General features: G+C 45.7%; 12 non-coding genes across 12 annotated transcripts; all 12 read left to right on the top strand.

Annotated features, from left to right (window-relative positions):
- Window positions 1–417: 417 nt before the first annotated feature.
- On the top strand, window positions 418–490 carry trnav-uac (transfer RNA valine (anticodon UAC)). Its single transcript has one exon. It is a non-coding gene; the product is annotated as a tRNA-Val (tRNA).
- Window positions 491–1,105: 615 nt separating this feature from the next.
- On the top strand, window positions 1,106–1,178 carry trnav-uac (transfer RNA valine (anticodon UAC)). The gene has a single exon. It is a non-coding gene; the product is annotated as a tRNA-Val (tRNA).
- Window positions 1,179–1,793: 615 nt separating this feature from the next.
- Window positions 1,794–1,866, top strand: trnav-uac (transfer RNA valine (anticodon UAC)). The gene has a single exon. It is a non-coding gene; the product is annotated as a tRNA-Val (tRNA).
- Window positions 1,867–2,481: 615 nt separating this feature from the next.
- trnav-uac (transfer RNA valine (anticodon UAC)) lies at window positions 2,482–2,554 on the top strand. Its single transcript has one exon. It is a non-coding gene; the product is annotated as a tRNA-Val (tRNA).
- Window positions 2,555–3,169: 615 nt separating this feature from the next.
- trnav-uac (transfer RNA valine (anticodon UAC)) lies at window positions 3,170–3,242 on the top strand. The gene has a single exon. It is a non-coding gene; the product is annotated as a tRNA-Val (tRNA).
- Window positions 3,243–4,545: 1,303 nt separating this feature from the next.
- Window positions 4,546–4,618, top strand: trnav-uac (transfer RNA valine (anticodon UAC)). Its single transcript has one exon. It is a non-coding gene; the product is annotated as a tRNA-Val (tRNA).
- A 1,303-nt stretch (window positions 4,619–5,921) lies between these two features.
- Window positions 5,922–5,994, top strand: trnav-uac (transfer RNA valine (anticodon UAC)). Its single transcript has one exon. It is a non-coding gene; the product is annotated as a tRNA-Val (tRNA).
- A 615-nt stretch (window positions 5,995–6,609) lies between these two features.
- On the top strand, window positions 6,610–6,682 carry trnav-uac (transfer RNA valine (anticodon UAC)). The gene has a single exon. It is a non-coding gene; the product is annotated as a tRNA-Val (tRNA).
- Window positions 6,683–7,297: 615 nt separating this feature from the next.
- trnav-uac (transfer RNA valine (anticodon UAC)) lies at window positions 7,298–7,370 on the top strand. The gene has a single exon. It is a non-coding gene; the product is annotated as a tRNA-Val (tRNA).
- Window positions 7,371–8,673: 1,303 nt separating this feature from the next.
- trnav-uac (transfer RNA valine (anticodon UAC)) lies at window positions 8,674–8,746 on the top strand. Its single transcript has one exon. It is a non-coding gene; the product is annotated as a tRNA-Val (tRNA).
- Window positions 8,747–10,735: 1,989 nt separating this feature from the next.
- Window positions 10,736–10,808, top strand: trnav-uac (transfer RNA valine (anticodon UAC)). Its single transcript has one exon. It is a non-coding gene; the product is annotated as a tRNA-Val (tRNA).
- Window positions 10,809–12,111: 1,303 nt separating this feature from the next.
- On the top strand, window positions 12,112–12,184 carry trnav-uac (transfer RNA valine (anticodon UAC)). The gene has a single exon. It is a non-coding gene; the product is annotated as a tRNA-Val (tRNA).
- The last annotated feature ends 1,897 nt before the right edge of the window (window positions 12,185–14,081 follow it).

Raw genomic sequence — 14,081 nt, 5'->3', positions numbered from 1 at the left:
GCAATCATATCGTTAATGTGAAGCGGTCTCTGACAGCAGGAACATGCTTGATATGTATCGTCTCTGTGTTAAATGGCTGTTGTCGTTCTAGCAACTGGTAGAAAACTCCCCGTCAGGGAATCGAACCCTGGTCTTCCCCGTGACAAGCGGAGATACTATCCACTATACTAACGAGGACTGCGCTAGTAGCATTTTTGGGCTAATGAAAAAAAAGTGGCGCTGTTCCGGCCTTTAAAGGGAATTCTTAGAGCTATACAGGGGAGGCTTTAAGTGTACTAGACATTTACTGTCACTCAATGACACAGCAGCTGTGACTGAATCCATTCGGAAATCATGTCGTCTGGCATCTGAAATGTTTGCAGTCAAGTGTGAATGGTGCATTGAGCCTGGGCACGTGCGTAAAAGTCATCTTCAGCAGTTTCCGTAGTGTAGTGGTTATCACGTTGGCTTTACACGCGAAAAGTCCCCCGTTCGAAACTGGGCGGAAACAGTATTCTTTGTTCCTGCTTACTCCACACAATAACACTCTATGTAGTGGAATTGTCAGAAACTAGGTAAGTACAACTGCCCCAGGGTTAGCTTTTCCTCCACACAATCAAAGTGTTCTGACTAGCCTTCCCAGCAAACTGGATGAAAAGAGGCAGAATTTTCCATTCTGATGCGCAACCTTTCATGCATGCCGAGGTAGGCAATCATATCGTTAATGTGAAGCGGTCTCTGACAGCAGGAACATGCTTGATATGTATCGTCTCTGTGTTAAATGGCTGTTGTCGTTCTAGCAACTGGTAGAAAACTCCCCGTCAGGGAATCGAAACCTGGTCTTCCCCGTGACAAGCAGAGATACTATCCACTATACTAACGAGGACTGCGCTAGTAGCATTTTTGGGCTTATGAAACAAAAGTGGCGCTGTTCCGGCCTTTAAAGGGAATTCTTAGAGCTATACAGGGGAGGCTTTAAGTGTACTAGACATTTACTGTCACTCAATGACACAGCAGCTGTGACTGAATCCAATCGGAAATCATGTCGTCTGGCATCTGAAATGTTTGCAGTCAAGTGTGAATGGTGCATTGAGCCTGGGCACGTGCGTAAAAGTCATCTTCAGCAGTTTCCGTAGTGTAGTGGTTATCACGTTGGCTTTACACGCGAAAAGTCCCCCGTTCGAAACTGGGCGGAAACAGTATTCTTTGTTCCTGCTTACTCCACACAATAACACTCTATGTAGTGGAATTGTCAGAAACTAGGTAAGTACAACTGCCCCAGGGTTAGCTTTTCCTCCACACAATCAAAGTGTTCTGACTAGCCTTCCCAGCAAACTGGATGAAAAGAGGCAGAATTTTCCATTCTGATGCGCAACCTTTCATGCATGCCGAGGTAGGCAATCATATCGTTAATGTGAAGCGGTCTCTGACAGCAGGAACATGCTTGATATGTATCGTCTCTGTGTTAAATGGCTGTTGTCGTTCTAGCAACTGGTAGAAAACTCCCCGTCAGGGAATCGAACCCTGGTCTTCCCCGTGACAAGCGGAGATACTATCCACTATACTAACGAGGACTGCGCTAGTAGCATTTTTGGGCTAATGAAAAAAAAGTGGCGCTGTTCCGGCCTTTAAAGGGAATTCTTAGAGCTATACAGGGGAGGCTTTAAGTGTACTAGACATTTACTGTCACTCAATGACACAGCAGCTGTGACTGAATCCATTCGGAAATCATGTCGTCTGGCATCTGAAATGTTTGCAGTCAAGTGTGAATGGTGCATTGAGCCTGGGCACGTGCGTAAAAGTCATCTTCAGCAGTTTCCGTAGTGTAGTGGTTATCACGTTGGCTTTACACGCGAAAAGTCCCCCGTTCGAAACTGGGCGGAAACAGTATTCTTTGTTCCTGCTTACTCCACACAATAACACTCTATGTAGTGGAATTGTCAGAAACTAGGTAAGTACAACTGCCCCAGGGTTAGCTTTTCCTCCACACAATCAAAGTGTTCTGACTAGCCTTCCCAGCAAACTGGATGAAAAGAGGCAGAATTTTCCATTCTGATGCGCAACCTTTCATGCATGCCGAGGTAGGCAATCATATCGTTAATGTGAAGCGGTCTCTGACAGCAGGAACATGCTTGATATGTATCGCCTCTGTGTTAAATGGCTGTTGTCGTTCTAGCAACTGGTAGAAAACTCCCCTTCAGGGAATCGAACCCTGGTCTTCCCCGTGACAAGCGGAGATACTATCCACTATACTAACGAGGACTGCGCTAGCAGCATTTTTGGGCTAATGAAAAAAAAGTGGCGCTGTTCCGGCCTTTAAAGGGAATTCTTAGAGCTATACAGGGGAGGCTTTAAGTGTACTAGACATTTACTGTCACTCAATGACACAGCAGCTGTGACTGAATCCATTCGGAAATCATGTCGTCTGGCATCTGAAATGTTTGCAGTCAAGTGTGAATGGTGCATTGAGCCTGGGCACGTGCGTAAAAGTCATCTTCAGCAGTTTCCGTAGTGTAGTGGTTATCACGTTGGCTTTACACGCGAAAAGTCCCCCGTTCGAAACTGGGCGGAAACAGTATTCTTTGTTCCTGCTTACTCCACACAATAACACTCTATGTAGTGGAATTGTCAGAAACTAGGTAAGTACAACTGCCCCAGGGTTAGCTTTTCCTCCACACAATCAAAGGGTTCTGACTAGCCTTCCCAGCAAACTGGATGAAAAGAGGCAGAATTTTCCATTCTGATGCGCAACCTTTCATGCATGCCGAGGTAGGCAATCATATCGTTAATGTGAAGCGGTCTCTGACAGCAGGAACATGCTTGATATGTATCGTCTCTGTGTTAAATGGCTGTTGTCGTTCTAGCAACTGGTAGAAAACTCCCCGTCAGGGAATCGAACCCTGGTCTTCCCCGTGACAAGCGGAGATACTATCCACTATACTAACGAGGACTGCGCTAGTAGCATTTTTGGGCTAATGAAAAAAAAGTGGCGCTGTTCCGGCCTTTAAAGGGAATTCTTAGAGCTATACAGGGGAGGCTTTAAGTGTACTAGACATTTACTGTCACTCAATGACACAGCAGCTGTGACTGAATCCATTCGGAAATCATGTCGTCTGGCATCTGAAATGTTTGCAGTCAAGTGTGAATGGTGCATTGAGCCTGGGCACGTGCGTAAAAGTCATCTTCAGCAGTTTCCGTAGTGTAGTGGTTATCACGTTGGCTTTACACGCGAAAAGTCCCCCGTTCGAAACTGGGCGGAAACAGTATTCTTTGTTCCTGCTTACTCCACACAATAACACTCTATGTAGTGGAATTGTCAGAAACTAGGTAAGTACAACTGCCCCAGGGTTAGCTTTTCCTCCACACAATCAAAGTGTTCTGACTAGCCTTCCCAGCAAACTGGATGAAAAGAGGCAGAATTTTCCATTCTGATGCGCAACCTTTCATGCATGCCGAGGTAGGCAATCATATCGTTAATGTGAAGCGGTCTCTGACAGCAGGAACATGCTTGATATGTATCGTCTCTGTGTTAAATGGCTGTTGTCGTTCTAGCAACTGGTAGAAAACTCCCCGTCAGGGAATCGAACCCTGGTCTTCCGCGTGACAAGCGGAGATACTATCCACTATACTAACGAGGACTGCGCTAGTAGCATTTTTGGGCTAATGAAAAAAAAGTGGCGCTGTTCCGGCCTTTAAAGGGAATTCTTAGAGCTATACAGGGGAGGCTTTAAGTGTACTAGACATTTACTGTCACTCAATGACACAGCAGCTGTGACTGAATCCAATCGGAAATCATGTCGTCTGGCATCTGAAATGTTTGCAGTCAAGTGTGAATGGTGCATTGAGCCTGGGCACGTGCGTAAAAGTCATCTTCAGCAGTTTCCGTAGTGTAGTGGTTATCACGTTGGCTTTACACGCGAAAAGTCCCCCGTTCGAAACTGGGAGGAAACAGTATTCTTTGTTCCTGCTTACTCCACACAATAACACTCTATGTAGTGGAATTGTCAGAAACTAGGTAAGTACAACTGCCCCAGGGTTAGCTTTTCCTCCACACAATCAAAGTGTTCTGACTAGCCTTCCCAGCAAACTGGATGAAAAGAGGCAGAATTTTCCATTCTGATGCGCAACCTTTCATGCATGCCGAGGTAGGCAATCATATCGTTAATGTGAAGCGGTCTCTGACAGCAGGAACATGCTTGATATGTATCGTCTCTGTGTTAAATGGCTGTTGTCGTTCTAGCAACTGGTAGAAAACTCCCCGTCAGGGAATCGAACCCTGGTCTTCCCCGTGACAAGCGGAGATACTATCCACTATACTAACGAGGACTGCGCTAGTAGCATTTTTGGGCTAATGAAAAAAAAGTGGCGCTGTTCCGGCCTTTAAAGGGAATTCTTAGAGCTATACAGGGGAGGCTTTAAGTGTACTAGACATTTACTGTCACTCAATGACACAGCAGCTGTGACTGAATCCATTCGGAAATCATGTCGTCTGGCATCTGAAATGTTTGCAGTCAAGTGTGAATGGTGCATTGAGCCTGGGCACGTGCGTAAAAGTCATCTTCAGCAGTTTCCGTAGTGTAGTGGTTATCACGTTGGCTTTACACGCGAAAAGTCCCCCGTTCGAAACTGGGCGGAAACAGTATTCTTTGTTCCTGCTTACTCCACACAATAACACTCTATGTAGTGGAATTGTCAGAAACTAGGTAAGTACAACTGCCCCAGGGTTAGCTTTTCCTCCACACAATCAAAGGGTTCTGACTAGCCTTCCCAGCAAACTGGATGAAAAGAGGCAGAATTTTCCATTCTGATGCGCAACCTTTCATGCATGCCGAGGTAGGCAATCATATCGTTAATGTGAAGCGGTCTCTGACAGCAGGAACATGCTTGATATGTATCGTCTCTGTGTTAAATGGCTGTTGTCGTTCTAGCAACTGGTAGAAAACTCCCCGTCAGGGAATCGAACCCTGGTCTTCCCCGTGACAAGCGGAGATACTATCCACTATACTAACGAGGACTGCGCTAGTAGCATTTTTGGGCTAATGAAAAAAAAGTGGCGCTGTTCCGGCCTTTAAAGGGAATTCTTAGAGCTATACAGGGGAGGCTTTAAGTGTACTAGACATTTACTGTCACTCAATGACACAGCAGCTGTGACTGAATCCATTCGGAAATCATGTCGTCTGGCATCTGAAATGTTTGCAGTCAAGTGTGAATGGTGCATTGAGCCTGGGCACGTGCGTAAAAGTCATCTTCAGCAGTTTCCGTAGTGTAGTGGTTATCACGTTGGCTTTACACGAGAAAAGTCCCCCGTTCGAAACTGGGCGGAAACAGTATTCTTTGTTCCTGCTTACTCCACACAATAACACTCTATGTAGTGGAATTGTCAGAAACTAGGTAAGTACAACTGCCCCAGGGTTAGCTTTTCCTCCACACAATCAAAGTGTTCTGACTAGCCTTCCCAGCAAACTGGATGAAAAGAGGCAGAATTTTCCATTCTGATGCGCAACCTTTCATGCATGCCGAGGTAGGCAATCATATCGTTAATGTGAAGCGGTCTCTGACAGCAGGAACATGCTTGATATGTATCGTCTCTGTGTTAAATGGCTGTTGTCGTTCTAGCAACTGGTAGAAAACTCCCCGTCAGGGAATCGAACCGTGGTCTTCCGCGTGACAAGCGGAGATACTATCCACTATACTAACGAGGACTGCGCTAGTAGCATTTTTGGGCTAATGAAAAAAAAGTGGCGCTGTTCCGGCCTTTAAAGGGAATTCTTAGAGCTATACAGGGGAGGCTTTAAGTGTACTAGACATTTACTGTCACTCAATGACACAGCAGCTGTGACTGAATCCATTCGGAAATCATGTCGTCTGGCATCTGAAATGTTTGCAGTCAAGTGTGAATGGTGCATTGAGCCTGGGCACGTGCGTAAAAGTCATCTTCAGCAGTTTCCGTAGTGTAGTGGTTATCACGTTGGCTTTACACGCGAAAAGTCCCCCGTTCGAAACTGGGCGGAAACAGTATTCTTTGTTCCTGCTTACTCCACACAATAACACTCTATGTAGTGGAATTGTCAGAAACTAGGTAAGTACAACTGCCCCAGGGTTAGCTTTTCCTCCACACAATCAAAGGGTTCTGACTAGCCTTCCCAGCAAACTGGATGAAAAGAGGCAGAATTTTCCATTCTGATGCGCAACCTTTCATGCATGCCGAGGTAGGCAATCATATCGTTAATGTGAAGCGGTCTCTGACAGCAGGAACATGCTTGATATGTATCGTCTCTGTGTTAAATGGCTGTTGTCGTTCTAGCAACTGGTAGAAAACTCCCCGTCAGGGAATCGAACCCTGGTCTTCCCCGTGACAAGCGGAGATACTATCCACTATACTAACGAGGACTGCGCTAGTAGCATTTTTGGGCTAATGAAAAAAAAGTGGCGCTGTTCCGGCCTTTAAAGGGAATTCTTAGAGCTATACAGGGGAGGCTTTAAGTGTACTAGACATTTACTGTCACTCAATGACACAGCAGCTGTGACTGAATCCATTCGGAAATCATGTCGTCTGGCATCTGAAATGTTTGCAGTCAAGTGTGAATGGTGCATTGAGCCTGGGCACGTGCGTAAAAGTCATCTTCAGCAGTTTCCGTAGTGTAGTGGTTATCACGTTGGCTTTACACGCGAAAAGTCCCCCGTTCGAAACTGGGCGGAAACAGTATTCTTTGTTCCTGCTTACTCCACACAATAACACTCTATGTAGTGGAATTGTCAGAAACTAGGTAAGTACAACTGCCCCAGGGTTAGCTTTTCCTCCACACAATCAAAGTGTTCTGACTAGCCTTCCCAGCAAACTGGATGAAAAGAGGCAGAATTTTCCATTCTGATGCGCAACCTTTCATGCATGCCGAGGTAGGCAATCATATCGTTAATGTGAAGCGGTCTCTGACAGCAGGAACATGCTTGATATGTATCGTCTCTGTGTTAAATGGCTGTTGTCGTTCTAGCAACTGGTAGAAAACTCCCCGTCAGGGAATCGAACCGTGGTCTTCCGCGTGACAAGCGGAGATACTATCCACTATACTAACGAGGACTGCGCTAGTAGCATTTTTGGGCTAATGAAAAAAAAGTGGCGCTGTTCCGGCCTTTAAAGGGAATTCTTAGAGCTATACAGGGGAGGCTTTAAGTGTACTAGACATTTACTGTCACTCAATGACACAGCAGCTGTGACTGAATCCATTCGGAAATCATGTCGTCTGGCATCTGAAATGTTTGCAGTCAAGTGTGAATGGTGCATTGAGCCTGGGCACGTGCGTAAAAGTCATCTTCAGCAGTTTCCGTAGTGTAGTGGTTATCACGTTGGCTTTACACGCGAAAAGTCCCCCGTTCGAAACTGGGCGGAAACAGTATTCTTTGTTCCTGCTTACTCCACACAATAACACTCTATGTAGTGGAATTGTCAGAAACTAGGTAAGTACAACTGCCCCAGGGTTAGCTTTTCCTCCACACAATCAAAGTGTTCTGACTAGCGTTCCCAGCAAACTGGATGAAAAGAGGCAGAATTTTCCATTCTGATGCGCAACCTTTCATGCATGCCGAGGTAGGCAATCATATCGTTAATGTGAAGCGGTCTCTGACAGCAGGAACATGCTTGATATGTATCGTCTCTGTGTTAAATGGCTGTTGTCATTCTAGCAACTGGTAGAAAACTCCCCGTCAGGGAATCGAACCATGGTCTTCCGCGTGACAAGCGGAGATACTATCCACTATACTAACGAGGACTGCGCTAGTAGCATTTTTGGGCTAATGAAAAAAAAGTGGCGCTGTTCCGGCCTTTAAAGGGAATTCTTAGAGCTATACAGGGGAGGCTTTAAGTGTACTAGACATTTACTGTCACTCAATGACACAGCAGCTGTGACTGAATCCATTCGGAAATCATGTCGTCTGGCATCTGAAATGTTTGCAGTCAAGTGTGAATGGTGCATTGAGCCTGGGCACGTGCGTAAAAGTCATCTTCAGCAGTTTCCGTAGTGTAATGGTTATCACGTTGGCTTTACACGCGAAAAGTCCCCCGTTCGAAACTGGGCGGAAACAGTATTCTTTGTTCCTGCTTACTCCACACAATAACACTCTATGTAGTGGAATTGTCAGAAACTGGGTAAGTACAACTGCCCCAGGGTTAGCTTTTCCTCCACAAAATCAAAGTGTTCTGACTAGCATTCCCAGCAAACTGGATGAAAAGAGGCAGAATTTTCCATTCTGATGCGCAACCTTTCATGCATGCCGAGGTAGGCAATCATATCGTTAATGTGAAGCGGTCTCTGACAGCAGGAACATGCTTGATATGTATCGTCTCTGTGTTAAATGGCTGTTGTCGTTCTAGCAACTGGTAGAAAACTCCCCGTCAGGGAATCGAACCGTGGTCTTCCGCGTGACAAGCGGAGATACTATCCACTATACTAACGAGGACTGCGCTAGTAGCATTTTTGGGCTAATGAAAAAAAAGTGGCGCTGTTCCGGCCTTTAAAGGGAATTCTTAGAGCTATACAGGGGAGGCTTTAAGTGTACTAGACATTTACTGTCACTCAATGACACAGCAGCTGTGACTGAATCCATTCGGAAATCATGTCGTCTGGCATCTGAAATGTTTGCAGTCAAGTGTGAATGGTGCATTGAGCCTGGGCACGTGCGTAAAAGTCATCTTCAGCAGTTTCCGTAGTGTAGTGGTTATCACGTTGGCTTTACACGCGAAAAGTCCCCCGTTCGAAACTGGGCGGAAACAGTATTCTTTGTTCCTGCTTACTCCACACAATAACACTCTATGTAGTGGAGTTGTCAGAAACTAGGTAAGTACAACTGCCCCAGGGTTAGCTTTTCCTCCACACAATCAAAGTGTTCTGACTAGCCTTCCCAGCAAACTGGATGAAAAGAGGCAGAATTTTCCATTCTGATGCGCAACCTTTCATGCATGCCGAGGTAGGCAATCATATCGTTAATGTGAAGCGGTCTCTGACAGCAGGAACATGCTTGATATGTATCGTCTCTGTGTTAAATGGCTGTTGTCTTTCTAGCAACTGGTAGAAAACTCCCCGTCAGGGAATCGACCGTGGTCTTCCGCGTGACAAGCGGAGATACTATCCACTATACTAACGAGGACTGCGCTAGTAGCATTTTTGGGCTAATGAAAAAAAAGTGGCGCTGTTCCGGCCTTTAAAGGGAATTCTTAGAGCTATACAGGGGAGGCTTTAAGTGTACTAGACATTTACTGTCACTCAATGACACAGCAGCTGTGACTGAATCCATTCGGAAATCATGTCGTCTGGCATCTGAAATGTTTGCAGTCAAGTGTGAATGGTGCATTGAGCCTGGGCACGTGCGTAAAAGTCATCTTCAGCAGTTTCCGTAGTGTAGTGGTTATCACGTTGGCTTTACACGCGAAAAGTCCCCCGTTCGAAACTGGGCTGAAACAGTATTCTTTGTTCCTGCTTACTCCACACAATAACACTCTATGTAGTGGAGTTGTCAGAAACTAGGTAAGTACAACTGCCCCAGGGTTAGCTTTTCCTCCACACAATCAAAGTGTTCTGACTAGCCTTCCCAGCAAACTGGATGAAAAGAGGCAGAATTTTCCATTCTGATGCGCAACCTTTCATGCATGCCGAGGTAGGCAATCATATCGTTAATGTGAAGCGGTCTCTGACAGCAGGAACATGCTTGATATGTATCGTCTCTGTGTTAAATGGCTGTTGTCGTTCTAGCAACTGGTAGAAAACTCCCCGTCAGGGAATCGACCGTGGTCTTCCGCGTGACAAGCGGAGATACTATCCACTATACTAACGAGGACTGCGCTAGTAGCATTTTTGGGCTAATGAAAAAAAAGTGGCGCTGTTCCGGCCTTTAAAGGGAATTCTTAGAGCTATACAGGGGAGGCTTTAAGTGTACTAGACATTTACTGTCACTCAATGACACAGCAGCTGTGACTGAATCCATTCGGAAATCATGTCGTCTGGCATCTGAAATGTTTGCAGTCAAGTGTGAATGGTGCATTGAGCCTGGGCACGTGCGTAAAAGTCATCTTCAGCAGTTTCCGTAGTGTAGTGGTTATCACGTTGGCTTTACACGCGAAAAGTCCCCCGTTCGAAACTGGGCTGAAACAGTATTCTTTGTTCCTGCTTACTCCACACAATAACACTCTATGTAGTGGAATTGTCAGAAACTAGGTAAGTACAACTGCCCCAGGGTTAGCTTTTCCTCCACACAATCAAAGTGTTCTGACTAGCCTTCCCAGCAAACTGGATGAAAAGAGGCAGAATTTTCCATTCTGATGCGCAACCTTTCATGCATGCCGAGGTAGGCAATCATATCGTTAATGTGAAGCGGTCTCTGACAGCAGGAACATGCTTGATATGTATCGTCTCTGTGTTAAATGGCTGTTGTCGTTCTAGCAACTGGTAGAAAACTCCCCGTCAGGGAATCGAATCGTGGTCTTCCGCGTGACAAGCGGAGATACTATCCACTATACTAACGAGGACTGCGCTAGTAGCATTTTTGGGCTAATGAAAAAAAAGTGGCGCTGTTCCGGCCTTTAAAGGGAATTCTTAGAGCTATACAGGGGAGGCTTTAAGTGTACTAGACATTTACTGTCACTCAATGACACAGCAGCTGTGACTGAATCCATTCGGAAATCATGTCGTCTGGCATCTGAAATGTTTGCAGTCAAGTGTGAATGGTGCATTGAGCCTGGGCACGTGCGTAAAAGTCATCTTCAGCAGTTTCCGTAGTGTAGTGGTTATCACGTTGGCTTTACACGCGAAAAGTCCCCCGTTCGAAACTGGGCGGAAACAGTATTCTTTGTTCCTGCTTACTCCACACAATAACACTCTATGTAGTGGAATTGTCAGAAACTGGGTAAGTACAACTGCCCCAGGGTTAGCTTTTCCTCCACACAATCAAAGTGTTCTGACTAGCGTTCCCAGCAAACTGGATGAAAAGAGGCAGAATTTTCCATTCTGATGCGCAACCTTTCATGGATGCCGAGGTAGGCAATCATATCGTTAATGTGAAGCGGTCTCTGACAGCAGGAACATGCTTGATATGTATCGTCTCTGTGTTAAATGGCTGTTGTCGTTCTAGCAACTGGTAGAAAACTCCCCATCAGGGAATCGAACCGTGGTCTTCCGCGTGACAAGCGGAGATACTATCCACTATACTAACGAGGACTGCGCTAGTAGCATTTTTGGGCTAATGAAAAAAAAGTGGCGCTGTTCCGGCCTTTAAAGGGAATTCTTAGAGCTATACAGGGGAGGCTTTAAGTGTACTAGACATTTACTGTCACTCAATGACACAGCAGCTGTGACTGAATCCATTCGGAAATCATGTCGTCTGGCATCTGAAATGTTTGCAGTCAAGTGTGAATGGTGCATTGAGCCTGGGCACGTGCGTAAAAGTCATCTTCAGCAGTTTCTGTAGTGTAGTGGTTATCACGTTGGCTTTACATGCGAAAAGTCCCCCGTTCGAAACTGCGCTGAAACAGTATTCTTTGTTCCTGCTTACTCCACACAATAACACTCTATGTAGTGGAATTGTCAGAAACTAGGTAAGTACAACTGCCCCAGGGTTAGCTTTTCCTCCACACAATCAAAGTGTTCTGACTAGCCTTCCCAGCAAACTGGATGAAAAGAGGCAGAATTTTCCATTCTGATGCGCAACCTTTCATGCATGCCGAGGTAGGCAATCATATCGTTAATGTGAAGCGGTCTCTGACAGCAGGAACATGCTTGATATGTATCGTCTCTGTGTTAAATGGCTGTTGTCGTTCTAGCAACTGGTAGAAAACTCCCCGTCAGGGAATCGAACCGTGGTCTTCCGCGTGACAAGCGGAGATACTATCCACTATACTAACGAGGACTGCGCTAGTAGCATTTTTGGGCTAATGAAAAAAAAGTGGCGCTGTTCCGGCCTTTAAAGGGAATTCTTAGAGCTATACAGGGGAGGCTTTAAGTGTACTAGACATTTACTGTCACTTAATGACACAGCAGCTGTGATTGAATCCATTCGGAAATCATGTCGTCTGGCATCTGAAATGTTTGCAGTCAAGTGTGAATGGTGCATTGAGCCTGGGCACGTGCGTAAAAGTCATCTTCAGCAGTTTCCGTAGTGTAGTGGTTATCACGTTGGCTTTACACGCGAAAAGTCCCCCGTTCGAAACTGGGCGGAAACAGTATTCTTTGTTCCTGCTTACTCCACACAATAACACTCTATGTAGTGGAATTGTCAGAAACTGGGTAAGTACAACTGCCCCAGGGTTAGCTTTTCCTCCACACAATCAAAGTGTTCTGACTAGCGTTCCCAGCAAACTGGATGAAAAGAGGCAGAATTTTCCATTCTGATGCGCAACCTTTCATGGATGCCGAGGTAGGCAATCATATCGTTAATGTGAAGCGGTCTCTGACAGCAGGAACATGCTTGATATGTATCGTCTCTGTGTTAAATGGCTGTTGTCGTTCTAGCAACTGGTAGAAAACTCCCCTTCAGGGAATCGAACCGTGGTCTTCCGCGTGACAAGCGGAGATACTATCCACTATACTAACGAGGACTGCGCTAGTAGCATTTTTGGGCTAATGAAAAAAAAGTGGCGCTGTTCCGGCCTTTAAAGGGAATTCTTAGAGCTATACAGGGGAGGCTTTAAGTGTACTAGACATTTACTGTCACTCAATGACACAGCAGCTGTGACTGAATCCATTCGGAAATCATGTCGTCTGGCATCTGAAATGTTTGCAGTCAAGTGTGAATGGTGCATTGAGCCTGGGCACGTGCGTAAAAGTCATCTTCAGCAGGTTCCGTAGTGTAGTGGTTATCACGTTGGCTTTACACGCGAAAAGTCCCCCGTTCGAAACTGGGCGGAAACAGTATTCTTTGTTCCTGCTTACTCCACACAATAACACTCTATGTAGTGGAATTGTCAGAAACTGGGTAAGTACAACTGCCCCAGGGTTAGCTTTTCCTCCACACAATCAAAGTGTTCTGACTAGCGTTCCCAGCAAACTGGATGAAAAGAGGCAGAATTTTCCATTCTGATGCGCAACCTTTCATGGATGCCGAGGTAGGCAATCATATCGTTAATGTGAAGCGGTCTCTGACAGCAGGAACATGCTTGATATGTATCGTCTCTGTGTTAAATGGCTGTTGTCGTTCTAGCAACTGGTAGAAAACTCCCCGTCAGGGAATCGAACCGTGGTCTTCCGCGTGACAAGCGGAGATACTATCCACTATACTAACGAGGACTGCGCTCGTAGCATTTTTGGGCTAATGAAAAAAAAGTGGCGCTGTTCCGGCCTTTAAAGGGAATTCTTAGAGCTATACAGGGGAGGCTTTAAGTGTACTAGACATTTACTGTCACTCAATGACACAGCAGCTGTGACTGAATCCATTCGGAAATCATGTCGTCTGGCATCTGAAATGTTTGCAGTCAAGTGTGAATGGTGCATTGAGCCTGGGCACGTGCGTAAAAGTCATCTTCAGCAGTTTCCGTAGTGTAGTGGTTATCACGTTGGCTTTACACGCGAAAAGTCCCCCGTTCGAAACTGGGCTGAAACAGTATTCTTTGTTCCTGCTTACTCCACACAATAACACTCTATGTAGTGGAGTTGTCAGAAACTAGGTAAGTACAACTGCCCCAGGGTTAGCTTTTCCTCCACACAATCAAAGTGTTCTGACTAGCCTTCCCAGCAAACTGGATGAAAAGAGGCAGAATTTTCCATTGTGATGCGCAACCTTTCATGCATGCCGAGGTAGGCAATCATATCGTTAATGTGAAGCGGTCTCTGACAGCAGGAACATGCTTGATATGTATCGTCTCTGTGTTAAATGGCTGTTGTCGTTCTAGCAACTGGTAGAAAACTCCCCGTCAGGGAATCGACCGTGGTCTTCCGCGTGACAAGCGGAGATACTATCCACTATACTAACGAGGACTGCGCTAGTAGCATTTTTGGGCTAATGAAAAAAAAGTGGCGCTGTTCCGGCCTTCAAAGGGAATTCTTAGAGCTATACAGGGGAGGCTTTAAGTGTACTAGACATTTACTGTCACTCAATGACACAGCAGCTGTGACTGAATCCAT

This window comes from Anarhichas minor, unplaced genomic scaffold, assembly GCF_050575085.1.
Source record: "Anarhichas minor isolate MPS153535 unplaced genomic scaffold, ASM5057508v1 ptg000036l, whole genome shotgun sequence".
NCBI classification, from domain to species: domain Eukaryota; kingdom Metazoa; phylum Chordata; class Actinopteri; order Perciformes; family Anarhichadidae; genus Anarhichas; species Anarhichas minor.
Note: the sequence above shows the minus strand (reverse complement) of the source record. Positions and strands in the feature narration are given on the sequence as shown.